At 39.7% G+C, this 26304-nt stretch overlaps 1 long non-coding RNA gene across 31 annotated transcripts in view; it reads left to right on the forward strand.

Moving 5' to 3' along the window:
* Positions 1-6376: 6376 nt before the first annotated feature.
* Positions 6377-26304, forward strand: part of LOC127490996 (uncharacterized) — a 377831-nt gene continuing 357903 nt past the window's right edge. For 22 of the 31 annotated variants that reach the window (XR_016215971.1, XR_016215962.1, XR_016215952.1 and 19 more), the window contains exon 1: positions 6377-6562. This is a non-coding gene — a long non-coding RNA (uncharacterized LOC127490996). The remainder of the gene's footprint in view (positions 6563-26304) is intronic. The other 9 variants (XR_016215972.1, XR_016215964.1, XR_016215954.1 and 6 more) reach the window with 1 other exon arrangement.

Genomic DNA, 26304 nt, shown 5'->3' on the forward strand with positions numbered 1-26304 from the left:
TTCAGTGTGATTGGATAACTTTGAAGGGTTTTGAACAGGGAATTAGCATGACTGGATTTGTGTTTTTAAAAGAATCCCAGTTTATAACAGTTATTGGCAGTTGTAGACATTTGTGAACATCATGCCAAGTTTATTTGTGCCATGTATGATACTTGTTCCATGAATACTCACAGGAATGGTCCTGTGAGTATCATTTTGTGTCACTATTCAATACCTTTGGATATCACAAAGCCCCTGGACACACTTAATTCTGAACCACATTTGTGTTTGACCAACAAATTTCAAAAAATATATGTGTCAAAAATAGGCTTTATTTAATTGTCATAACATTTTTTTAAAAAGAGGATTTATTTATTTGCAAGGTAGAATTAGAGAGAGAGAGAGAGAAAGACAGAGACAGAGATTGATCTTCCCTAGAGAGAGATTGATCTTCCAGATAGAGAGAGAGAGAGAGAGAGAGAGAGAGATTGATCTTCCCTCTACTGCTTCACTCTCCAGATGGCCTTAGCAGCCAGGGCTGGGCCAGGCTGAAGCCAGGAGCCAAAACTCCATCAGGGTCTCTCACATGGGTGGCAGAGTTGCAAGTATTTGGACCATCATCTGCTACTTTCCCAGGTGCATTATAAGTCACAAAGGTGGTATGAAACTGAAATTTTTTATTTTATATGTTACACTTTTTTACAAATCTTAACTACTTATATTTGATCTTCTCTTTTATGATCTGAGATGGACTCCGAAGTAACAAGAGCAATGACTATTCATTGTGTAGTGTGTTAAGTGACTTAGACATAGTGTTTGAATTGGCCCCCAAACAATCCTGTGAGTTGGTATTATGGTCTGCATTTTATAGCTGAAGTCATTGCAATATAACATCTTATATTCAGCTTGTGACATGCCGACCAGCATAGCAACACCACCTGGGAGCTTGTTAAAAATGACAAATCTGGAGTCCCAGGGCATGAAATGGAGATTATCATAGACGCCATAAGTATTTATTGTCTTTCCTCTTTTCATTGTTTGTATTTCTGGACAAACAATACATGTCCTCTTTACAAGTGCAGATTATGATTCAGTAGGTCTGCTAACATTTCATTAGCCAAAGCAGGTCATGTGATCAATGTGTGGACACATTCTGGGTTCACAGAGGGAAAGCAAGGGAGAGAATAATTTCTGAACAAACTATCACAGGTTTTAATGGATTGTGGCCATTTTATTTAACCTACTACTATTCTTAACCAACATTTTCCAAAGCTTTTACAATTATTTTCTGGGGGTATTTTCATACTTTAATTTATTGTCAACGGGGAATTTTTAAAAATGTACAGTGCCATCTGTGAAAGGTATAATGGCAAGTACAATGGTCTATATCTTCTATAGTATAGTATTCTTTGGAAAATGGCACTTCATACACCAGCTTGGATGGACTTGCCATTAATCCAGTTCTGTCCCTATCCTAAAGGAAGATTAAGAGCTCCTGGACAGTGGATTAATGATTCTGCATTAAATGTGGTGGACTCCTAGACATCCTTTCTCTCGATGGCGTATGTTAATTTTGTGAAAATGTGTTGTATGTGTATAAATTTACCCTTGTCAAGATGCTCAGTGTTACCAGTATGAAAGAAATCCCTTCTCAGAGTCTTTCCTACAGCAGTACCACAAGGGTAGCTAACACCTTTGCTTCAGTAACACAGATTAGCCTTGCATCTTTCAGTGTCTTAGAAAAAAAGGTGTTATTTTATACACATGTCTTGCTTCTTTATCATAGCACTGTTTGTGAGATGTATCCATATTTTGCATATATTTATAGAGTGTTACTTTTCATTCTGTGTAGTGTTTATTAATCTGTATATTAAATATACATATGAGCACTTTGGGGGCTGTTCAACTTTAGTCATTAAGAATAATTCTGCTATGAATTGTTACATATCTTTGTTGAATTTATTTACATATTTCTCTTGGTATTTATGAGTGGACTCTAATAGAATTTGTCTATGTTCAATGTTAGTTCGTACTTTAGCTTTTAAGTCTGTTTTTATGTTTGATCAGGGGGTGGTGTAGACTTAGTCATAGGTACATGTGGCTGTACTTTACTTATAATGTAATTTTTCCACTTAAAACTTAACAAACCTATTTCTCTGCATACCTGAACTATTTTTCTGGTTGCAAATTAGGTAGTTTTGAAAACTGCACTGGCTTATTTATCCCTCTGGGGCTCTATCCAGTGCATTACTCACAGATAGGTAGGAGACAGAGAAGCTTGCCATTAACACTGCCATGCACAGGGAGAATACCTAACACATTCAGTAGTTTATTGGGAAAAGCTGACGTTTGCTTGAACAATTACTCCACTTTGGGGGGCGGTGGTGGTCAGGGTTTGCTCATGGGCTTTGCTAATGAGAAGAGTGCCCCGACAGAGCAGGAGGTGGCACTGATTCTTTCCTGATGTGTGCCTGCTTACCTGAGTCAGAGTCTAAGGATTTGGGATTTGAGTGAATTCAGACTCTTTGTAGGAAGAGAAAGTCAGCAAGAGAGAAAGGCATTCCTACTTGTATGTGAAAGCCACACCTGCCCACTGTGACACTCAGATTTTTTGCCCCTTGTCTGCTTGGTCACAACCGATAGATTCATACAAGAGACTCCAGAGTGGAGAGAATAAATGTTGGGTTGGAGGCCACCATCTGAAGGTCACATGTCAGAGGGAAATGAGTGCCAGGTGTGAAAGACAATGTGCACAGAGGAAAACTCCATCACAGCACCGTGGTTAATAGCAGGAAGAGTTTAAATGCTTCGTACAAAGATGAGTACAGAAGCCATTTGGAAATATTCCTCACAGTTTCTACTTTGGTGGATAAAGTTATGAAAAATACACAGGAAATAGGAAGTTAACAAGATACAAATTATGAATGAAATTATACATAAGAATATCACAAAGTGAATATTTTTGACCATATAATTTATATTAACAGACAGGTGGAAAATTTGGCATTGAAGTAGCCCAATAGCATGGCAGTATTCTAAAATATGTGTTTAATATATATTATAATATTTTATTGTCCATCTAAATATATGTTTTCCCATTTTAATGGAAAATGGACTCTTGCACTGTCAGGGTTCTGAAGGAATCAGAAACACAATCAAATGAGGAAATATATGAGAATTAAAGGAATATATTTACATGGTTGTGCACATGTAGGAGACCCAACAAGAAAATCATGAAACCCCTTTGATTAGCATGAAACCCCTTTGATTTTCTTACTAGTAAGGAGTTCTTTATTACCTATAGGGTAGAATGGGCTGGGAGGAAATAGTAACTACCCCCAGGACCTGTAGGTGGCAAATTACAGCTAACTTCCAGCAATGTGGCAGATAGGAGCCCAATCTCTCTTCCCATCTCTTTCCAACCTCCAGTTGGTATTTCCCATTGGATGAATGCAACTGCAAGCTGGGGGCATGGGGTCTGCTGATAAAGTCCATAAAAATAAGCCTTTTCTCAAGGTGAAATGGGACCAGAGAGACAAGACGGCAATGTGCACACTATCAAGTTTTATTTCTCAGGAAAAGACGATGCCATTTTGAAAGACAATTGCTCTTTTTAAATTTTAAATCATACCTATTTTATTGTTTTTTAATGTTCATTAAACACTTTTTGCTTACTAAGCATTCATTAATAAGGGTCTAATTCTGCAAGCAGTTTTTCTCAACTGTGAAAATCAGCAGGTTTTTCCCCCCTCAGCTGCTTTTATCTAGCTAAAAGAATTTAAAAAAAAAATCAACAAAAGTAAATGTTAGTAAATGTTAGTGGGTTATGTAAAAACTTTGAAAAAATATCAACAATCAGCTTCAAAAGGTGAACATAAAATTTCCTGGAGCATCTATAATTATATTAGAGTTTTACAGAGAAGACATTATCTTCTGGTTTCAAACCTATATTTAAAGGCTAAAATACCCGTTGTATCACATTCAGTCTCAACTATCGATTTAGAAATTCACGGGACTATTTATTCTCCTACTCAATAGAAGAGATTGCTTACCATAGCAACCCCTGCATTAGCATTCAGTTTCCTGGTTACAGAACATCCTCCGAAAGATGTGCTAAGTGAACCCAATTTTAAAATATGATTTTAAAGGAGGAATGCTGTTAGTGAAACTCAGCAGAGAGGACAACCCTAGCTGGAGACTAGCAATTTCTAAGGCTCTTTTTCAGTTATTTAATCTGTATATATATATTTTTTCCAATTCTGGGTACTCTATTCCTCTTGTACTTTTTAAAGCTGAGTGAGAAATATTAAAATATTTGCATAACCCTTACCCACCATAGGAAACTTGCTGCTCTCTATGGGGAATTTCAAGTTAGGTCAGCTTCTCCTTAGAACTGTCTTTCTTCATTTAGAAAGAGGCAAATTCCCAGTTATGCCACTCAAACTCCTAAAGTGAAAATATTTGGTCTAATTTTCAGGTATGTTTCTCTGATGTCGATCAAATGTCTAAAAGAATAGTGATTGTTTTTACCCTGTACTGTGAAGTGAGCTAGCATTTTAATTAAGGAAGTGAAAAACTGACTGGGCTCAAAAACGATTGTCAAAGCTTGTATGACAGAGCTGAGGGGTACAGGCCCAGAAGTCAGAATGTGTGTATCAGCAGTCACTTCATCTAAACCCTTTATTAGAGTTCTACTGGTTATAAGGAGCTAGTTTGGAAGTAACGTTATAGCACTGCTCACAGCTGAAGATGACACCAAAAGATAACCCTGGAATTGTTAGTGACTTTGACATTCTGTTTCAGCTTTAGGAAAGGTTTTACTTGAAGGGAGACAATGACTGAACAGAAATAAATAAAAACCTGCGGTGGCTCTGTTACCACAAGGGACCTGACAGAAAATAGGGGTCAAGAGAGATGAACAAGATGTTCTGTCAAGGGGAGTGTGTGGAAGAAAGTGGGGATAGAAAATGAATTGAATTCTGTGTCCAGGCAGAAGCTCTTTCTTCCATATGCTTTGTGTCCATAGTCTGCCTAGACCCCGTGAAGCAGGCTAAAGGCTAGAGTGGGAATATCATTCTTCACTAAACCAGTAGCAGTGTGCTGGGTTTCCCGGGAGTCCTGGGCACTTCTTTCCCAGGACTTTGCTTTAAATTAACTCTCCTCCTCTAGCCTTGATCAAAAATGACAATCTTGGCAGACATATTGCCATTAATTTCACAAAGGCTTAAGTTAGCTCAGAAGGGTCTCACCTTCCCAGGTGACCCCAGCATTCATGAATGCTGTCCATGAGAGAACTGGAAAAGTTAATCTGTGTGGACAAGTTAGGGAAAAGGATCCTATAGGCATTGGGATTTCGTAGCATCAAAAGGCAGACTGGGCAGTTAACAGGTGGATGGATTATTAGCATCATTGGTAATTTCAGCTGTTATTGTTGTAAAGTTTTGACCATCTTCTTGAGACCAATGGTCTGCATACTTCAGCAAACACCAGTACCATGTGGAGAGCTAGTAATCCTTTTTAAACCTTTATTTATTTATTTTTACTTGTTTGAAAGGCAGAGTTAGAGACAGGGAAAGAAACAGAGACTTTACATCTGCAGGTTCATTACCCCGAGGCCTGCAACACCTGAGGCTGCAAGTTGACTCCAGGAGATGGGATCTCCGCCGTCTGGGCCTCCCAAGTGGGTGTCAGGTACTTGAATCATTATTTGATGATACACAGGCATATTATCAGGAAACTGGATGGGAAGTGGAGGTGGGACTCTATCCCAGACACTCTGATACAGAATGCTGGTGTCCCGAGTGGTAGTTTAACTGGCTGTGTCACCATGTCCACCCCAAAAGAGCTAATGAAGCTGAAGACCGAGGAGCTGCCTTCTCAGTGACTTGCTCTTAGGGGGGACCTGAGACGCTCCTGTAAGCTCGCAGGTGTTGCCATTGTGCTGACTGAAGGTCACAGCCTGAGAAGCACTGAGACTCCTCCGTCTGCCCAGTAGTCTGTGTTAACAAGCTTCCAGGTGAAAGTGATGCTCACTAACATCTGAGAAGAGCTGTTGCCAAACACTAGTTCTCAATCTTAGCTAAACATTGGACCCACCTGAGGAGCTACTTAGAGCCTGCCAATGCTGAGATCTCATCTGCCCTCTTCTTATGAAACTGAGATGGGACATGAGGCTCATGTGAAGCTCCTCAGATGAAGGTAGCCAGCAGCTAAGGTTAGAATCATTTCTTAGACCATACCTTCATGTCTAGGTGCTAAGTTGCTGTGGCTTGAATGTGATTTGCCTCCCAAACTCATGCAGGGCATCAAACTCCAAAATTATAAGTTAATCATACTAAGGGTGGGGAAAATCCAATTATGTTGATTAGAGGTGGGGCCTAGTGGGAGGATCTTAGTTCCTTGGGGTGGGGTGGGGTAGCCCTTGGAAGATATAAAAGCCTGAGCTTTGGCCTTGCCTCTCCCTCTGCTTCAAGGGTCACTAAGTGCTTTTTCTTGCCTGTGTGCTCTGCTGCTGCTGTTTGCTTCTCTCCCCAGCTGCCAGAATGATGGAGACACCCACTCTTGGACTGGAACCTCCAAAACAGTAAGTTAAATGAATCTTTTATCTTCATAAAGTTGGTGTGTTAGGTAATTCATTGTAGTGTTGAACAGCTAACCAATGCCTAGTCTAGACTATTTGCAATTTTTACTTTTCCATTTGTTCTTCTGGTAGGAAAAGAGGTGGATAAAATTCTATCGTCTGAAAAGAAATAAGCTTTGCCAGCCTTGTGGGAAGTCAATCCCTACTTACCTTACAGACTGTAGGGAATGTGAGTAATGAACGGCTCAGTTCAAAAGTTAGAGTGAGTCAGCTGGAAGAGGTAGAAATTTGGGCAAAATAGTAAATTATATAAGTCTGTAGACCTAAAACCCGTTTAGTTACCTCCAAAGGCCAAATGTGCTATTTAAAATGCTCCAATGGAGCATTCAATTTCACAGCTGTCTGTTGCTTTAAGGCCAAATTCTCATCCCCTAAAGTTAGGAAACAAAAATAGGAGCATTACCAAAAGCCACACATACTACTGAGATATTAATTAAGCCCCAAAGACTCCAAGGACCCCTGTCTGGACCTCCTAAATGTATTATTCTTTGCCAACTGATGTAAACAGATTTCTCTTGACCCTCTTCACGCTTGACCCAGATCTCTAAGTCTGCATATTAACATAAAAGGTTGCCAACATTTTAATACCAGATAATAGATTGCTCTAAAACAAACCCACATTCTGTTATTTCAACCAAATCTTGAAATTTTTCCCATTTTTACTAAAAGCTCTGTTAAGACTGTATTTAAACCATAAATAAGCTGTATTTCTTACACTTGGGAAAGCCAGTATAAATTTTAGGCAGGAAATACAGGTATTATATCAAGTCAGAGCATTGGATAGAGAATCAGAAACACAGGATCCTCATCTTGGTTTTGTGCCTGATGGTATGACCTTGAAAAAGTTTTTAACTTCAGAGTCACATTTCTCTGTAAAATTACAATGTCTTTCCATTTGACTGTAGTAATGGGAAAGGTTCATCACAGGGCATGGAAAGCTGGAGAATCCTATGTGATTAGTCACCTGCAAACCTTTGTGTTCCTCTTCAGACCTTCAACTGAATTACTAAGTGGGTTGTTGCCTGTTTGCAATAATGCAAAGGTTTGGTGCATTCCCCCTCCCTCCTCTTTCCATGTGTTTAATGGGTGTTTTCTCCAATTATGTGATTTTAAGATACTGGAAAAAGTAAGGTAACGTCTTGAACTCATTCCTCTTAGGCTGATAAACAATAAACTGTTTTTCCTATGATCAATTTACACATCACCTCCAGCGCGTGCGAATTCGCCTTTGCAGACAGTTATCAGCTGAATCTTTTCCCCACAGTAGGTTCACCACCATCTGGAAATGAAGCTCCATTGACTTTATTCTAGGTAAATACAGAGTACTTCAAGATCTAGTATTGGATTTTTTCAACTGGAATGAAGAAGTTAGGAAGAGTGTCTCTAGTGTGTTAGAACACTGAAAAATACTCTTGTTCTGTCCCCTTGAGTTGTCAAATCAGTAATTTGCCTTTAAACTCTATTGTAGTATGAATTACAGTAATACTAATTTCCATCGAGACTGAAACTGTGTTCCAGTTAATAATACAGAATATTAATGTTCAAGTGAGAAACTGTTGAAATCCTAACCTGAATTATATAGCCAAATCGAAACACCTTGGTGTTGTGTATGGGTTGATTTGTACACCCCAAAGTAGGCTCATAAAATTAGCAAACACTAGTATCATGGTGAAAATATGAATTTGGCTTCCCACCATTTTATTTTTATCTGGGTAGTTTTACGAGTTTTATTCAGAATTTTTCTTCAATAGGTTAGGTGTCACAGTTTCTCTTGAATAGAAACCTATTGAAGCTATCTTAAAAACTTTCTTCCTGGGATAACCTACAAACTCTTAGGATGCTTATTGTCATGATATATACTAAACATCCTAACATTTGAACTTGCATGAATTTTTATATAGTGCCATAGTAAGAGCAAAAGTAGTTTAATTGGTCAGGATCCATTGAGTTGAAACCTGGCTTTGAAACAATCTCTCTGGTCCTCAGTTTTTTACAAAATTAATTATATTTGATATCTGCAAAGGTTCCTACCAGCCCTGAGAATTCTTGGCCAATTTTCCAATATTTTGTGTTTTCCAGCTCTACTTAGAAACCCCAAATTATGTTCACTGCTCTTGCTCACATAGGTTATTTTTCATATTCAATATTTTTTCATAAGTAAGTATTCCCTTTATAAAAGTCCAGCACAAAATCTTGACCTTGGGCCTTACAGCTGACTGAAATTCAGGAAGTCCAGGATGAAGACTCAGAGTGGATAAAGGAGATGTATACCTGCTCCTTCTAGCTTGTATTTTGGCGAGTTTGTCTTGTCAGGCAGCTGTGCTGTTAATGGAGGATCTTCAAATTGAACATGGGAAGTTGTCTTCTAGGAGCCACCTTTAGGTGTGTAGCCTTTGGCTCAGGGAGGCATTTATGGTAAAATGAAGGATGGTGATGTATTGGGGCTGCCTTGGCACCTAAGCCCTGTGAGGTCAATTATGCATCTTTTGCAACACTGTGTTCAGTGATGTCATTATTGGTAGTTTTATTATTGCCTACACTGGGAACATTGGCAGCATGAAAGTCAGTAAATGCTACAAATTAGTGCTTTTATTGAGGTAAATTGTTAAATATTTTATGAGGGTTACAACTGGACATCACACACACACACACATACACACACTCATTTGTTTTATAAAGGCAAAGAATGGGACCAGAACTTTCTTCCCCAAAATACCCTTTTATGATTTATTCTCTAATCCAGGATTTCCATAAGTTGATCTTTTAAATGTGCAAAATGTCATATCATTAAAATTCATATTCATACTGTTTTGATATATACTATAAAGGTAAGAGGAGTAAATATTTGTATACCTCGAAATATTACTATATTCATACTAGTGTATTTTTACAGTAAACAAGTGGAAACTTATAATTTGCTTAACCATTTCCCTTCACTTAGGTTTCTTAAGCCTCTCTTACTGTAAATAATGCTGATGAACAACTTGATATGCCTTATGTGGCAGAGGAAGGTTTAGGAATAGAAATATAAAATGGTATTTTGTTTAGCCCCTGAATTCTCTGAATGTTGACAAGGTGGGGGAGAAGATGGTATCAACAGTTTAATCATTGCCAAGGAAAATTCAGCTGTCCATGAAGCATTTTGGAGGAGCTGGTGATTTATGGAAGTCCTTTAAATGCTAAGTGAATGGTGAATGTGGGTTGTGTTGAGATATGCTGCCAGCTAGCTTTGAAAAGCATTTTCCAGGGCTTAAATCAAGCCCATCATCAGGACCTGAACAGATACCAACTGTTTTTCTCACACCCCAATACTGGACCTGACTTGAGACACCTGTTAGGAATATTTGTTACCTCTTGTAAATTGAAGCAACACCACCAAAGAGTCTGGTAACAGCAAAAGTAGATCCTTGTGTTGCTGAGTAAGGCCAAGAGTTTCTGGGCAGCTCTGTTTGCCAAATCTACTTCCAGATTTCTGGGCGGGCATGTTCCTGAGCCTACAGCCCAGGCAGCAAATCATGCCAACTAATCCGGTACATTGTATTCCCTGGGAGCTCTGCTTTGAATAAATTTGTGTCTAGCTCCACCTGCTCAGTTTGCTTAAGTGAATGTTCTGGTGTTGAATGCATTTGGTTCTGAATTTATTAAATTCTTCATTTAATTCAATTCATTGGACATTTAATGAGCAAGTGCCCACTGCAAAGTAGAGTGTCATGGCTACTTAAAAAGTAAAACTAGACACTGTCCTCATTGTTTCAGATGGGCTGTCATGTATAAGGTACATGGTATGGGAGCTAACATGAATTGCCACCAAGATATGTAAAGACAAAAAGGGTACATCTATCAGAAGTGGAAACAGTGTTTTCAGAGGGCAGTGGCATGAGTGACTTTTTTTTTTTTTCACAATGGGTGAACATAGAATAAAAGGAATTCTAGTGAGGAGTTTCAAAGAGGAAGAAGCTAATAACAATTATTCATTTCTAAGATCTGTTTATTGCAAAATTTCTGATACCAAATATGTGGGTTTTCTACATTAAGCACTAATTCATTTCTCTTTAGATACCAACTAGATGCAATTTACTTATGACATTAATTACCCAGGGTTAGTGCAGATCCTAGTGGAGAGCTCAGTCCAATAGGACTGCACCTCACTGCATATGTCAGTCTCAAATAATGAGTCCTCAGCTTACACATACTCTATGGGATTGGACCAAATCGTGGGGATTTGCACACCCCTTTGACACTATTTCCATTTACCAGTTTATTATAAAGGATGTTATAAAGGATACAAATGGACAGCCACATAAAGCGGTAAATAGGGTAAGGTCTGAGAGGCCCCCAAGGCACAAAAGCTTCTTTGTGGGTTAAAGAGTTGGAGTGCACTGCCCTCACAGCACATGGTTGTATTCACTAACCCCAGGCTCATCAAGCCTCATTGTTATAGACACTTTATAGAACATCATGTTCCGCTCCCCACCCTGCTTCTCATTGGTTAGTTCCAACTCTGATAGCATGGTTTTCCTGGTGACCAGCTCTATCCTGCAATTGTCAGGGGAACCACATCTTCAGTCACCTAATTATCATAGATTCAGTTATGAAGGAAAGGAGCCTCTTGTGAATCACAAGACACCATCATTCAGAATATCCCAACAGTGTTGGGACTTTGTGACAAGAACCAGGGGCAAAGAGTAAATATATTATCACTCAAAATATTATAGTACAAGGCTAATCCTCTGCGTGTGGCGCCGGCACCCTGGGTTCCAGTCCCGGTCAGGGCACTGGATTTTGTCCCAGTGGCTCCTCTTCCAGTCCAGCTCTCTGCTGTGGCCTGGGGAAGGCAGTGGAGGATGGCCCAAGTGCTTGGGTCCCCGTACCCGCATGGGAGACCAGGAGGAAGCACCTGGTTCCTGGCTTTGGATCGGTGCAGCACGCTGACCATGGTGGCCATTTTGGGGGTGAACCAATGGAAAAAGGAAGACCTTTCTCTCTCTCTCACTGTCTAACTCTGCCTGTCAAAAAAATATTATAGTGCTTTTGGATAAAGGGCTCTCATGTTATAGTTGATGCAAGTTTGAGGGGCAGTAGTGGATGGGTTTCTGTACAGTCAAGTATTTTTATACCAAAAAATGTAACTTAGTGTGGATTCCCTCAAGAGCAGACCTCAGCATTAAGATTTTAAGTAGTCTATTTGGGAAAGAATCTGTATAGAGGGGTAGAGGTGGTGGTGGGTGAAGCGAGCAAGGAAGGAAAGCAGATAAAGCACATAAATGAGTTTCTCTCAAGGGTCAGAATGGGGCAAGGTGGGGAAGCACCTGCCTAGAATGCAGCACTTGAGGGGTTTCTAAACACTCAGCAATAAACAGCAATATTTTAATGAAATATTTTTAAAATACCAAAATTTACCCAGAAATCCATGATAAGCAAATTATCAATTTTAAATAAAGATCTGACATTGCTGTGCTGAGCCATATCAGAACCTGAGGCAAGTGAAAAACTATGTAAAAATACATTTCTATGTATTAAGTGACTTTTTCCAAAATACTAAAGTAACAGAAAAATATTTAAAAATTCAAATGTAGATATTTGAAAAGTCATATCATTATTTTAAACTGAAATGGTTTATCTATATCAAAAGATTTAATCATAACTTTACTGTTTTTCATAGAAGCAAACTTAATATTTTCATTAAAATCATTAGGCAATTAAAAGTATATAACAGGGCCGGCGCCGCGGCTCACTAGGCTAATCCTCCGCCTAGCGGCGCCGGCACACCGGGTTCTAGTCCCGGTAGGGGCGCCGGATTCTGTCCCGGTTGCCCCTCTTCCAGGCCAGCCCTCTGCTGTGGCCAGGGAGTGCAGTGGAGGATGGCCCAGGTGCTTGGGCCCTGCACCCCATGGGAGACCAGGAAAAGCACCTGGCTCCTGGCTCCTGCCATCGGATCAGCGCGGTGCGCCGGCCGCAGCGCGCCGGCCGCGGCGGCCATTGGAGGGTGAACCAACGGCAAAGGAAGACCTTTCTCTCTGTCTCTCTCTCTCACTGTCCACTCTGCCTGTCAAAAAAAAAATAAATAAATAAATAAAAAAAAAAAAGTATATAACAGGTACACAGAAACACAAATTTCCTGTTGCCTCAGGCTCCAATATGGCCTCAAATAGGTGATCATATATGCTTAATCCACTGAGGACCCTCTTAGAATTGTCCTTATGAGGAGTCAGGAAACTGAGGCATTTCTCTGCCTATTCCTGTCTCTCACCAGGGCTTTGCCTGGGGTGTTCACTCTGGCACTTCTTACATGCTCCCGAAGGAAGTCAACACCGATGGGAAAGGATTATCATCATCTGCTATGAAAGGCTTTGATGAACATCAAAAGAATCCGAGGCTTTTACACTGTAGGTTCTGTAGAAGCCCTGAACGCTTTTGAAGAGGTGTGGTTTAGAGCTATTTTTCCTGAAATAACTTTGTAGAGTGATTTTGAGAATGAAGAAACCTAGAGGCAGAAAGAATAATCTAAGGGCAACTGCAATAACTTGGTTTAGAGATAAGGGTCGGAGTTAACAGTACATCAGTGGGGAAATTTTGCAAAGTATGAATGAGAGTCCTGGCAACCAAATGGATGTGTTGGACAAAAGGAAGGAAGGCATATACTTGAGGCTGTGGTTTCCCATCAGTGACTGAAATAATGGTGATTCTGTTTTTTAGAGTTGAGAGAGGGCAAATTCAGTGAGGAAGGAGGCTTGGATTTAAATGTGTATGGATTTGGATTGAATGGATGTGAGCATGAACTGTGCTCACATCCACAAGAAAAAATGACTTGGAGGGACAGGAAAATGTAGGACTCTTTGCTTAAGTTGATGTTCATAAAAGAAAAATTGCAGAACATTTGCAGTCTTGAAGGAGCTTGATTCTCACTGACCCTCAACAGCAAAAGGAGGCCATAGGATTTTGTAGAAAGCAATGCTGTGTTTTCAAATTTATGAACCAGCCTTTGGACACCAAGAGAAATGGAGTTGGAGACCTGCAGAGGTCCCAGTGAATAAGAATGGTGGTTTGGAATGACTATGGGTATAATTCATCTCAGACTTTCTGTTGATCTTTGGGAATACTTCGTATTCACTCTCATGTGATGTCTAAAATGGGTTATCTTTTAGGCAATTAGAACTGCTGGTTGTATTCTAAGAATATTGGTGCAAATAACAAAATTGAGGGCAGGGATTATACAGTATTTGCACTACCTACATGGAGATAGTGTTTATAACTGAATCAGGGAAAAGAGTAGAAGATAAAGTATTAATGAAGCTTGCTGTGGGTTGAATTATGCCCCACCCATCCCCCAAGATACATTGAAGTCCTAGCCTCCAGTATCTCAAAATGTGGCTGCATTTGGAAATAAGTTCTTTGCAGATTTAATTAGTTAAGATGAGGTCATACTGGAGTAGGATGGTTCCTTAGAAGTGGTGAATTTACAAGAACATTTGTATACTGCACAAATAGCCAAAGCATAACTAAACCCACAACAGATTGGCGTGAAGCAGCTTTGAGCCAAAGAACACCAGGGATCAGTGGCCACCACCAGAAGCTATGGAGAGGCAAGGAAAGCTGCTGCCCAGATTTTCAGAGGGAGCATGCTCTGCCAACTCCTTGGTGTCTGATTCCCAGCATCCACCCTGTGAAATAAATGTCTGTTGTTTTCAGCCACCTGGTTTGTGGCACTTTGTTATAGTGCCTCTGGGACAATATTCAACAAAATTATATTTCCTTCTCTCTAAGACAAGACAACGTGGGGAATTGGATATAAAGATAGGTAAATCGTTAAGTAAAGGAAGAAACCAGAAGGGGCAATAATTAGATGACTTATATTTGAAGCGGAAATTTGGGTTGCTCCTAAAAAGGAAACTGGTGAAAGGTGAGAGGAATAGAAAAGACTTGAACAAATTCTGGAATAAAAGGGGGAGGGAAATAAAATGACAATACAACAACCTAAAGAACCTAAGAAGGCAGAATAACTATTTAGGGAACTGGAAGATAAAATTGACTTGATCCACTGTGATATGCAGTCTCTAAAATGACCCCCAATGCTAGCTACCACCTGGTATTTACATCCTTCTGTAATTTCCAACCCTTGATTGTGATTTGAATTTATGTTTAGCAAACGGAATATAGAACAAATGATGGGATGCCACTTTAGAGAATAGGTTACAAAGACTTCGGCTTCTGTGTTGGGTGCTTGCTAACTCTTTAGTCACTTACCCTCCAAGGAAGCCACATGCCATAGGATGAGGCAACCCAAAGAGAGGTACCTACTGCAAAGGAATCCAGCCCACAGAAGGAACTGCAGTCCTTGCTGACAACCTGACTGCAATTTCATGAGAATCTTCAAGCCCAGAGCACATGCATACATGGACTCAGATTCTGCAATCACAGAAACCAAGACCATGTTTTTTGCTTTAGGCTGCTAGGTTTTGAGGCAGTTTGTTACTGAGCGTTGGATAACTAATATGTTCACCACTAATTACAAAGCTAAAAAACATTTTACCAAGAGGTGTTCCTGGGGATGAGAATGTGATAGATCATAGCAAAGACAAGTTTTCCAGGGTTATTTAGAAGTACAGTGCCGTTTCCTGTGTAACTTACTCTTCTTTCCTGGCCAAAGGACATTTATGTAGTTAAAGGACATTGGTCCCTACTGAAACTGTGAAAGGAAAGGTTGCTGCTGTCAGCTTTTATCCAGTCTGAAATGTCGATCCCCCGTTGGCTGCTGTCACAATCTTGATGCTTTAAGGCTGCCATCCACAGTCAAAGCATGTCAGTGCCCGGCACTGGCAGAGGATTCTTCTCCCTCATAGCTGTCGTATTCCTGTAACCCATGAGTCTCATTCATTAGTGACTGTGGTGTTGGGGTCTTCTGGAAAGGACACATCAGAGGTAGGTGGATACCCAGAGACCATAGAATGTGAATAGCATAAGCCAGATAAACATTTCAGATTTTATTAACTCAAGTGTATCAAATGCGGTTTGATTTACCAATGTCTGGGTTTGTGTGTGAAAGTCTTTTCTGGGGCCAGCGCTGTGGCACAGTGGGTTAACACCCTGGCCTGAGGCACCGGCGTGGGCACTGGTTCGAGACCCAGCTTCTCCACTTCTGATCCAGCTCTCTGCTGCAGCCTGGGAAAGCAGTGGAGGATGGCCCAAGTCCTTGGGACCCTACACCTATGTGGGGGACCTGGAGGAAGTTCCTGGCTCCTGGCTTCACATCAGTGCAGCTCCGGCCGTTGGCGGCCAATTGGGGAGTGAACCATCGGATGGACGACCTCTCTCTCTGCATTTTCTCTGTGTAACTGACTTTCAAATAAATCTCTTAAAAGTCTTTTCTGCCAATCATTTCAAAGATGAAACCCTCTTGCACCTTCAGACTTAGACCTCCCCTTCATTGAGGCCTTCCAATGGTTTTGGAATTTTCTGCATGGAGTAAGTTGGTTATTGACTGAACAGTTTCAAAGGCTCATTTGGAAATCCCAGTACGGTTGAAGGGAGGTCTTGAACAGATGATGATGAGGAACTGGACATCCTTATCTCTGGAAACAGAACTGACTGCACTGGCCTGGATGTTGGTGGAACCTGGTTCATGTTGCCCATGCTATGTATTGGGTGTCCCCCTGAATATTCATGTGGGGAGAGGGAGCCCCAGTCAGAAGTGAGCCAGTGCAGGTGTGATGCATTGGGAGGCTGCGGCACATCTCAAAGATGAGGCTGCATGGGAGGCCATTAGGTCATTGGAGATTCTGCCCTTGGTAGGAATTAAGGTAGTTCTTGGCAGAATATTGTTGTAAAAGCCTAATCCAAGCTCCACCCAGAACTACAGTCCCCAGCTCACCACATGATCCCTGACTTCCCATGGGTGCCCACCATTCTCATCAGCCATGATGTGAAACAGCAGAGGGGTTCATCATCAGAACTGAGCTGACAAAGACACCAAGCCCTGGAAACCTCAAACGGAGCTAAGCAATCCTCTTTTTTATATAGGCAACCAGTCTCAGGTATTTCTATATGGTAATAAAAGCTAATGCACTGTAGAACTCCTAGGGTGAAGAGACGGAGCCCATGCAAGTAGTCATATGGTTCAACTATCCTGTCCTTTTGCACCTCAAAAACTACCTAAGTTTTCCCTAGGCCCTGGGAAATGCTTCCTACTTAGAGAAGGGGAGACTTTTTCCTAACAAGAACTCTGCTCTAGGTTTTTGAAGGAGGGCCAGGAAGAATAAGAAAAGAATCTTTTCTAAAACATCTACATTTTTGCTATATTGTTCCTTCCCCCACAGACTCATATATACAACAGCTACTGGACTGGACAGAGGAAAGGCCAAGGGGCAGAAATAAAAACAAAATCGCTAACAAAATCGCTTAATCTTCCATTATATAATTTCTCCTCATATACATAAATATATTTATGGAATCAAGCTATTTATGATGCAACCACTTCTATAAACAGTGATTTATAAATAATTGATGCAGTTTCAGGTCTTTAAAGTGATTAAGTTCTATAGCTGAGCAGTCCCCGGGCAGCCACTGCAGTCGGAGCATCACAATTTCTGTGCATCTAGTTTCCAGGGTACCCCTGGGATCTGCTCAAATTGTAATAACAATAATTGCTGCTATTTGTTGAGCACTGATGTGAAAGACCTTGTGTGAAGGACTGAAAGCTTTTTATCCATAATCAATATTCCCCATATAGCCCTGTGAAATAAGTATTGTCCTCATCTTACCAATGATGAAACTAAAGCTCAAAGAAGTTAAATAATTTGTTCAAGATCCTGTAGGAGGAAAGTGGCACAGCTAATGGGCAGACCGAAGTCTGTCTGATTTTAGAAACCTTTGTATTTCTGTCTTATCGAATTAGCTTAAATTGCCCCCAGAGGTAGAACTTGTAGCAAGGACTTCTGTGTAGGTAGTTTGTTGGGTGATCCCAGAGATTAAGAACAAGGAATGGAGGAAAAGCCAATATGAAGGTATATTTTGTTGAGGTCATTGTTGTGAGAAACTTGGACTTGATCATTTCTAGAGGTCTTTGAACAGTTGATGGGTGTTTCAGAATTTTCCACTTGAGGCATAATGGGAAGAAGTGATTTTTCATCTTTTCATGTTTGGTGGTTGTCCATGGGGTCACTACCAGCTCTGCATTTCTAGAAAGTGCATTCATGCCCAATGAGTGGACTGTGGGTTGCTCTGGAGAATCTGAGAAACTCCAGAAGAGAAACGGAAAGACAAGGAGTACCATGAGACACAGTGGAGTGGGAAATATGTCTAAGCCTGTAAGGCCCTTCCTGTGCTAGCTGCACTTCGATTCAGAGGTGAAACAGAACGCGAGTAGGGGCTGCAAGAGCCTTTGATGCAGTTACGCTCCACATTGAGACCTTTAGGTTACACTGATGTACAAAATTTTCTGTTGATTTGCTTTGGAAAGACTGAAACTTGAATATTCTCACACTCAAAAGACTAACTACCCCCTCCAAATCTTCAGAGGGAGAGCATTTTGCAGTACAAAAATAGGAAGGATTTCTTCATCAAAAATAGCATATAGATGCCCGAGTTTGATATTGAAAAAGGTGCCATTTTCCAATGAATAATAGACAGCTGGGAAACTTGGTTAAAATATTCTTTAACAAACACAAATAGCTTCTGATGGCCTGTATAGTGCTGCCATGAGGCAGAATAAACAATGGTACATCTTTGAGTCAAGAATTGAAGAGAGGCTGAGATTTTGCTTCATTTGCAAGCTAATGAGCTGATCTGCCACAGTTTCATGGATGCCAGAAGAGAGTTTTGTGTCACAGACAAGACTTCTTTTTGCTCAGGAGAAAGAATGCAGCATGGGTATCAGCATGTTTGTGTCAGTTTTCCTTACCCTCAGTGATGGGGGCCAGCCGCACCTGTCGAACGGAACCTGAAGGAGGGAGTGGGAATGAAAAGAGGGACAAGGGCGCAGAGAATGGAGCCAAGACAAAAGTCTGATCAAGGCTCATTTATACCAGTGTCTCAGTGATATTTTATACATAACCAGCTGCAGCTCAAGGCAACACAGAAGTTAACAACACAGGCAAGCAACTTATCAGGCTTTCTGCAACACAATCATAACATAGTTTTAGCCTGGTGCTCTTGTTTGATCATTCTCCTTCAGCATGGGAGTACAGGACTTTCTCATCCCAGGAATTCCACAAGCCAAGATTGACCTTGACTTTTCTATGACTTGTTTATGGGCTGCCTACACCTCAGCACCCATTGGAGCTATACAGAGGGACCTGAATGGATGCCTGTACATGCAATGATTGCATTAAAAGAAACCTCTAGCCTAAGAAATCAAATCTTGTATATTGAGCAGATAATTCTTCCATTTTCTCGGTGGGGGAAGTGAGGGGAGGAGACATTTTTATTTCCCAGACAGTAAAGATATATGCCTTTTTCTTGGAGATACCATCTGTCTTTCAAGAATGTGAGGAAAGCTGCCCTTGGCTTCAGATGGTGACATTGACTTTTAAGGCTGCTAAGTATACAGATATCTTTGAAAAGATAATCTAGAATAAAGACAGGTAATTCCTCACAAGATGTGCAGAAATCCAAGGGACTCATGAATATTTTTCTTTCAATACATGCCTTTCATCAAGTGGTGATTGGGTTGAACTTTGGTTGACTTGTATGTCAATGTTTTAGTGCCTTAACAAGGTGTATACCTTCAATTCATAGTGCGTTTCTTGACTTGGAGGGCTTGAAGATTTGAAGAACATGCCTACAATACCTGGATTATCAGCCTCTCTGAATGGAGAAGTGTAGGCTAAGGAGAGGGATGAAGGTTGCAGAACAGAAGAGGGACAGAAATTCAGAAAAATAGAAGGCATGACAGATTGCAGATACATAAATGTGAAAAGCATGAGTAGGTGAATTACTGGATGGAATAATAAATGCAGGGTAGACATATATAAGAAAAGATAGAACATGTAGTGAGTATGAATTTGGACCCTGTATTCACATCTAGTGGCTTTGGTTTTGCTATTACCTAACTGTATGACCTTGGACAAGTTCCTTTTCATCTGTCATATGGAAATGATAATCACAGTACTGTCCTCAGAGAATTGTCTTAACTCTGAAATGAAATAATCCTCATAAACACTTAGCAAGTTGGCAGGCCCGTGATAATTGCATTACATAGAAACAGAACTTGCTTCATCAGCTGAGACACCCATTCCTATGAATCTTATAGGCTGCAGCATTCTCAGCATTCATATTAAATTTTTGTTTTCCATTGGAACCAAAGCTGAGTCTGGCAGATGTGTCAAACCTTGATAAAGCCAACGCTGGCATCCTATACTCAAGTAGCAATTTTATGCAAACAGGATCTTCTCATTATGTTATCTTTATGCAATCCGTAATTATTGCTTCTGAATGAATCTAAGGTTGTCTTCATCTCCATAAAATGAGGTCACACTAGTTATACAGTAAATTAAAGGGAAATTGAGCAGATGATATGTATAAAAAAAGAAACATGCAGTTTTTAGAGCCATTGACAAAGTGCTAACTGAGTTGGTTTCCAATCCAAATGAAGTATTTATACAATTTGGTTCAGCATCCCAACACTCAGATGGAAACCCACACTCTTAACAGACTTGTTACTCTTTTACTCTTCACAGAGTTAGCATTTATGATGAGGAATTACTTCTTGAGTCCTATGATTCCAGTTTTACATCCAAGCACATAATGTTTTACAGCTCATTCTTGCAAAGAAAAAGATGTTCTTGCCTAAGTTATTTTGGTACATCACATTATGATGAAGTATTTTCAAATAAGATGATATGAAAAGCACAACCTAGAATGTTTGGCTACATCAGAATACATTAAGGACCCTTTTTCTGGGCTGCTTTTTCAAACTGTTCATGCATCCAAGCATTTCCACTTCAAAAGATCGTTAGAATTTCTAGGACACTTTTCAATTAGTTGCATGCTTTCAATGAGAATGGAATGAATAAAAATTGGGATTGAGGAAAAATTATTTTCAAATTTTTTTTTGCATTTCTTAGCTGTTAATCCTGGTAAGCTTTACAAGTAAGCAATTACCCAGATGGTATAATTTCAAGAGCAGAATCATCATGCATGTGAAAATGTTTCAGGATCCTTTCCCATCCCTTTTCTATTAACTATCTATGCAGTCAGAAATTCTGCCACTTGTCTTTCAGTTGGCTTACTTTACCCTTTATAGGTCCTCTTATAAAATGTAAAAACTGAGTAAAACAGTTTAGATTATTCTTGAGGTGAACTTGCTTCATTTGTATTTTACTTCCTAAGCATTTACATCAAACATTTTTGAACATAACACTAGTGTTGATCTGTATAGGATGATACAGTAAAGATGAGAGGCCACTTAAGTATTCATTTGTTTACTGATTGTTGAATGAGCTCTTACTCCACATCAAACAATGTGTTAAGCTACTAAGTATATAATACATACATTCCTCATGGAACATGGAACATTTGAAATGATTGGTGTTTAATCACAGAATTAATAGCTAAAGACTACAATGACTTTAATGAAGGAATCACAACCAGCTTTGATGTCCTGAAAAGTTTTCATAAGAATGCGGATATGACTAAAAGTCAACTTTTGTAGTGCTAAGGTGCTGTCCAGCATGGAATACTTATAATTAAAAGATCAGATGCTCCTGAATGAGAAGCAGAAAACTTTGCAAGTGGCAGCAGTTTAACAGTCCAGAGAGCCATTTCTAAGAATGAAATTTGCCTGATAACTAAGCTGATTTATTTTACATGTTGATTTTAATTTTATTGAAATGTAGAGAGATCTTCCATCTGTTGGTTCATTCTTTAAATGGCCTGTAACAGCTAGAGCTGGGTCATGCTGAAGCCAGGAACTGGAATCTCAATCTGGTTCTTCTCCATGGTTGTAGAGAGATGAATATTTGAGCATCACATGCTGCTTCCCAGTGTACACATTAGCTGTATGCTGGAAGCTAGAATCAGAAGCAGAGATGGGACTTAAAACCCAGGCACTCCAATATGGAATGTGTATCCAAAGAGGCCTGTTGATTGTTGCTTCCTTGATTTGATTTTCCTTTGGCCTAGGGAGTTGCAGTTGAGTTATGCACAGCATTTGCCTATTCCCATCTAAGATATCATATTTCTTCTGCAACTTCTTACACTCTTGCTCTTAGTCTCTCCTAGAATTTACCACATGCAGTGGCTTATAATGTATAAATGAATCTTGTTTTTCTTGGACATCCTACTCTTTGAGCCCAATATCTAATCTATGTACATTCTCAATAAACACAAGTATTTGAATGAAAATTGGAAATCCTGTTGGGATAATATTTGTCAAATAAGGAAACAGAACACTTTAGTGATTTGACTAATGTCACTAAATATGATATGATTGTTTCCAGACCTTGACCCAAGTTCCTTTAGCAAAAATTTGGTTAGAAACACTCTATCTCATAAAAAAGGAAAAAATGACAACATTCTCATATCACTAAAATTATCGAAGGTAACTACAAAGGTATGTGTGATTTGCTTATAGATTTTTAGAGAAAAGTTAAAGGTTGTTATGCTCCAGTAAATATGTAAATCTCAAACGCTGGTGGTAAAAAGCACTAATAATCTATTTTTCCTATTAAGTGTGTATTGAAAATCAATTGTAAGGAGGTTCTGTTCATTGCTGTTATATGTGGAGATGCTGCCATTACAAACATTGCATCTTACCATGCCAAAGGGAAAAGCAGAACTCGAGAGTGTCTTAGAACTAAATGCTTCAGACCAAGAGTGATGTGGTACTTCAGCTCATATCTCATTGGTTAGAACAGGTCATATTGTCCTATCCTTTGTGCTAGAATATGCCAAAATAAATGACTCTCAAAGATAAATATATTACAACAAATCATCTTTTATCATTTACCTACCAGTTACTTCCCAGATACTTGATATGTCAGCTTGTGTATATAAAAGTATTGTTAGATTTTAATACATAACCATTGTAGAACCTCAGATAATAATAAAATATTTATTCCTCATGCTTGTATCCAGTGATCTAGCTTGAGCTCAGCTGAGCAAGACTCCAAGCTATAATTTCTGTAGGTTGTATAGATTTATGAACTTGCAAGTATCTTCCTGGCACCACTTGCAACATGATACATGTGATAATCATACCAATGGAAGTAGATAAGAGGGGAAAGTGGAAACATGCAATACCTCTTAAAACTCAGCTGTGGAACTTCAGCACAGTTACATCTGTGCACCTCATTGATCAAACCAAGTCTAGTGATCAAGCCCATCAGCAAAGAGGGGGCAGAGAAGTGTAAGTCTCCTCTCTTGGGACATACTGCAAAGCTCATGGAAGAGGGCAGAGATTCAGAAACCATGCAAGCTCTTTAACATTGTGTAGTTTATAGAAACAGAATTAGTAAAATACATAATTTTAGATGAATATAATCAATAAAGAAAAAGATGAGGCTAGTGTTTGAATATTTAGAGGAATGACCCAAGAAAACCACCTTATAAAACAAGATGACAACTGAGTAAAATGTTTTAAAAAGGTAATAGACATCCATGAAGGTTTTTGAGGAAAATCAGAGGCAAAGCCAATACCAAAGGTTGATGGCTGATGGTTTCATACCTAGCATGTTTGAAGGGTAGAGAGGGTGTCTATGTGCCTGAGCCAATTGAATGAGGAAGAGGAAACCAAAGATGTGAGCTAGGTTGTGTGAGATATTTTGTCTTTGAATCCTAAGTTAGGTGAATGTCCACGGAGTATTTCTAGGAAAGGAATGATATGGTCTGCTGCCACTTACTATTACATCACACTGTTTAGCCTACTGGGAATAGACTGAAGGGGTGAGGAGGAAGAAATAACCAGCTAAGATCCCATTACAGGTGAGAGGCATCAGTGTCTAGGCAAGGGTGGTAGCTGTGGATTTGGTGATAAAACATTTAATTGGCTGGACTGTAGAAATATTTTCAAAGTGTAGTTAGACTTGCTGAAAAATCAGGTGTGCAGTACTGACAGTACTGCAGAGAATGCTGTTGAAGATGATGCCAAGGATTTGGGTATGACCAAGTGGAAGAAACGGCATTTCAATTTGCAGAGATGGGAAAGACTCTGTGAGGAGCATGTAAGAAAGGAAGACAGGAAATTCAGAAGATCCAGCCTGCAGTTCCAGGCTCATTATATCTAATGTGCATATTATTCAAATGGAAAAGTCAAAAAGGCTGTGAAATGAGTGGAGGAGAGAGAGGGCCAGACTGGAATGATAAATTCAGAAGCTGCTGAGTTTTTGTATGCTTGCATGCATGTCTAAAGCTATGTAAGACTATGAGACTGAGATCACCAAGGAAGTCAGCCTAGATAAAAGAGACAAAAGACAACACTTGAACCTGCACACTTCTCATTTCCAAATCCAAGAAGATGGTGAAGAATCTGCAACAGAGACTTAAGATAAACGAGTGTAGCAGAGGCAGGAGTGTGCAATATGATTGAAATCAAGTAACAAAACTTTCGATGAAGAGAACGCTTTCCATATTGTCTAGTGCTGTTGATGATATTGACATGGGGTGCCATACAATATCACCATGTGCTTATTAATAAATTCCCAATATTGATAAGCCTGTGTGGGTTCTTTCCTAATATTCAGAGAAGAATTCTGAATACCGGCATAAATGAATGAGGCAGCATGATGCGTTTTAAACTTTTATTCAATGAGAAAGATGCATAGGAGAGTGAGGGCCCTATGTATAGGAGAGAGGGAAATCTGGGTTCATACCGAGTATCAGGAGCCCGTGGAGGAACATCTAGGCCAGGAAGCATGAGGTGGATGGCCCAAAGGCCACGCACCCTGGAGACGCAGGGGCAGCAAGTGCCTACAATGGCAAAAGGCCAAAGAAAAGGAAAAAGGTCATGTCTTTGTGACTTGGGACAATTGGGTTTGTGAAGAACCAAATTCCTTGTCTTCCAGAAGCAGTTTTTAAGTACTAGAGTCAGGGTACTTCCGTTTTCATTCCTTTGCTGATTGAGCCTCTGACTCTAAGGAACTGGAGGTTGATTATCTTGAGGAAAGGGTGAGACCTATGTGGGGGTGGGTATGGACTTGTCACAAGCAAGGTTATTAGCAGTCACCTTCCTCACAGTTGCAGAACCCAATCCACTGTTGGGAGTAGTCTTGGAAAATGGACATTGGCACCTTTGCTCGTAACTTTGTATGCCCTTCGTGTGATCTGTATGCAACCTCTACCCCCATATCTTGATACTTACATGCTTTCATTCTCAAATAGTTCAGAAACTCTATGGGAAATATTTTTTCTTAGGCCAGTTAATTAAAACTCAACAATCAAGTGATATTTAGACCCTTTATTTCCCCACGGATACTATCATAACTTTGATAGCGGGGATCATCTTACTCTTTTTGGCAACCCTTAAAGGCCCACCTTATAAACACTTAATAAATGAGAGAATGAATAATTCTTTCACTTTACCAGGCATAATTAGAATTTGCTTATGCAGTCTTTCCTTAACCAAAGTATCAAAGGTTAACAGCAAGTCTATTTAAAATAATAGCAAAGTTAAGTAATTATGAAAAGACAATTTTTAATGTAAAAGTCTGTTTTCATGAAATTATGACAATTTATGTTTAATTTTATCTGCTTCACTCCTGGTTTAGATGACAGATTTCTATTAATTAAGTAGCCAGTGATTACTGCATATGTGTTGAGCCCTCTCCCTCCCCCAATTTTTCTTCTCTTAGCTCTCACTCTTGGAATTAGAATCGAGCAGCCGTTGGGCATTATCAAGTTCTCCTGGAAATGGTAGTGTTACATGATTAAATAATTAATGCCTGCCAAATGGCTGAGGCTCACATGCCTCTCCATAGCCTTTCTGTATGAAGAATACTAAACAAGTATTGAAACACCTAATGGTGATAGTCAGGCTTGAAATACCTTTGTATCTGCTCCTGCCCATGCTGGCAAGAGTTAATTCACTTTTTAACAGGTTTTTTTTTTTTTTTTTTTTTTTTTTTTGGATCAACAAAGCACACATTTACTTAGTGGTTCAAAACAACAACATTTCATTAACTCATGATTTCACAGGTTGTTTGGTAATCTGAACTGGACTAAATGAATGGTTCTTCTGAGCTTTGCTGGGGGGTTGGAAGTGGGAGTCACTTAGTTGTCCATGGTGAGCAGCCAGTTTGGTCCAGGCTGACCATTTCAAAATCACCTCCCTGTGCATATCATGTCTTTTATCAAGCAGATGAGCCAGGGCAGGCTTCCAGGAAAGAACAGAAGCATGCAAATCTGTGTAAGGCTTAGACTGAGAGCTGATATGCTGTCACTTCTGCCACATTCTATTGATCAAATAGTCTCAAAGCTAGTGAGAGTCAAGGGAAGTAGAGTACATTTGTTGATAGGAAGAGCAGACATATAATAATACAGAAATACCTCCTGGATACAGGAGGTCATTTTTGCAATCTAGCCTGTCTAGTATAAAAAATAAAAAATGTATTATTTACATGAACAAAAAATAAGTACATCATTTGAATCTCCAAGTGTTGAGAATGCCAACCCACTGTAGACTTCATGCTGGAGCCAGAAGCAAGACCCAGTTTTCATTAAACATAATGAATATACCACTACTTGGAGTAAATAAT

The sequence above is a fragment of the Oryctolagus cuniculus genome, chromosome 11, assembly GCF_051225735.1.
Source record: "Oryctolagus cuniculus isolate XC-2025 breed Fujian yellow rabbit chromosome 11, ASM5122573v1, whole genome shotgun sequence".
Lineage (NCBI taxonomy): Eukaryota > Metazoa > Chordata > Mammalia > Lagomorpha > Leporidae > Oryctolagus > Oryctolagus cuniculus.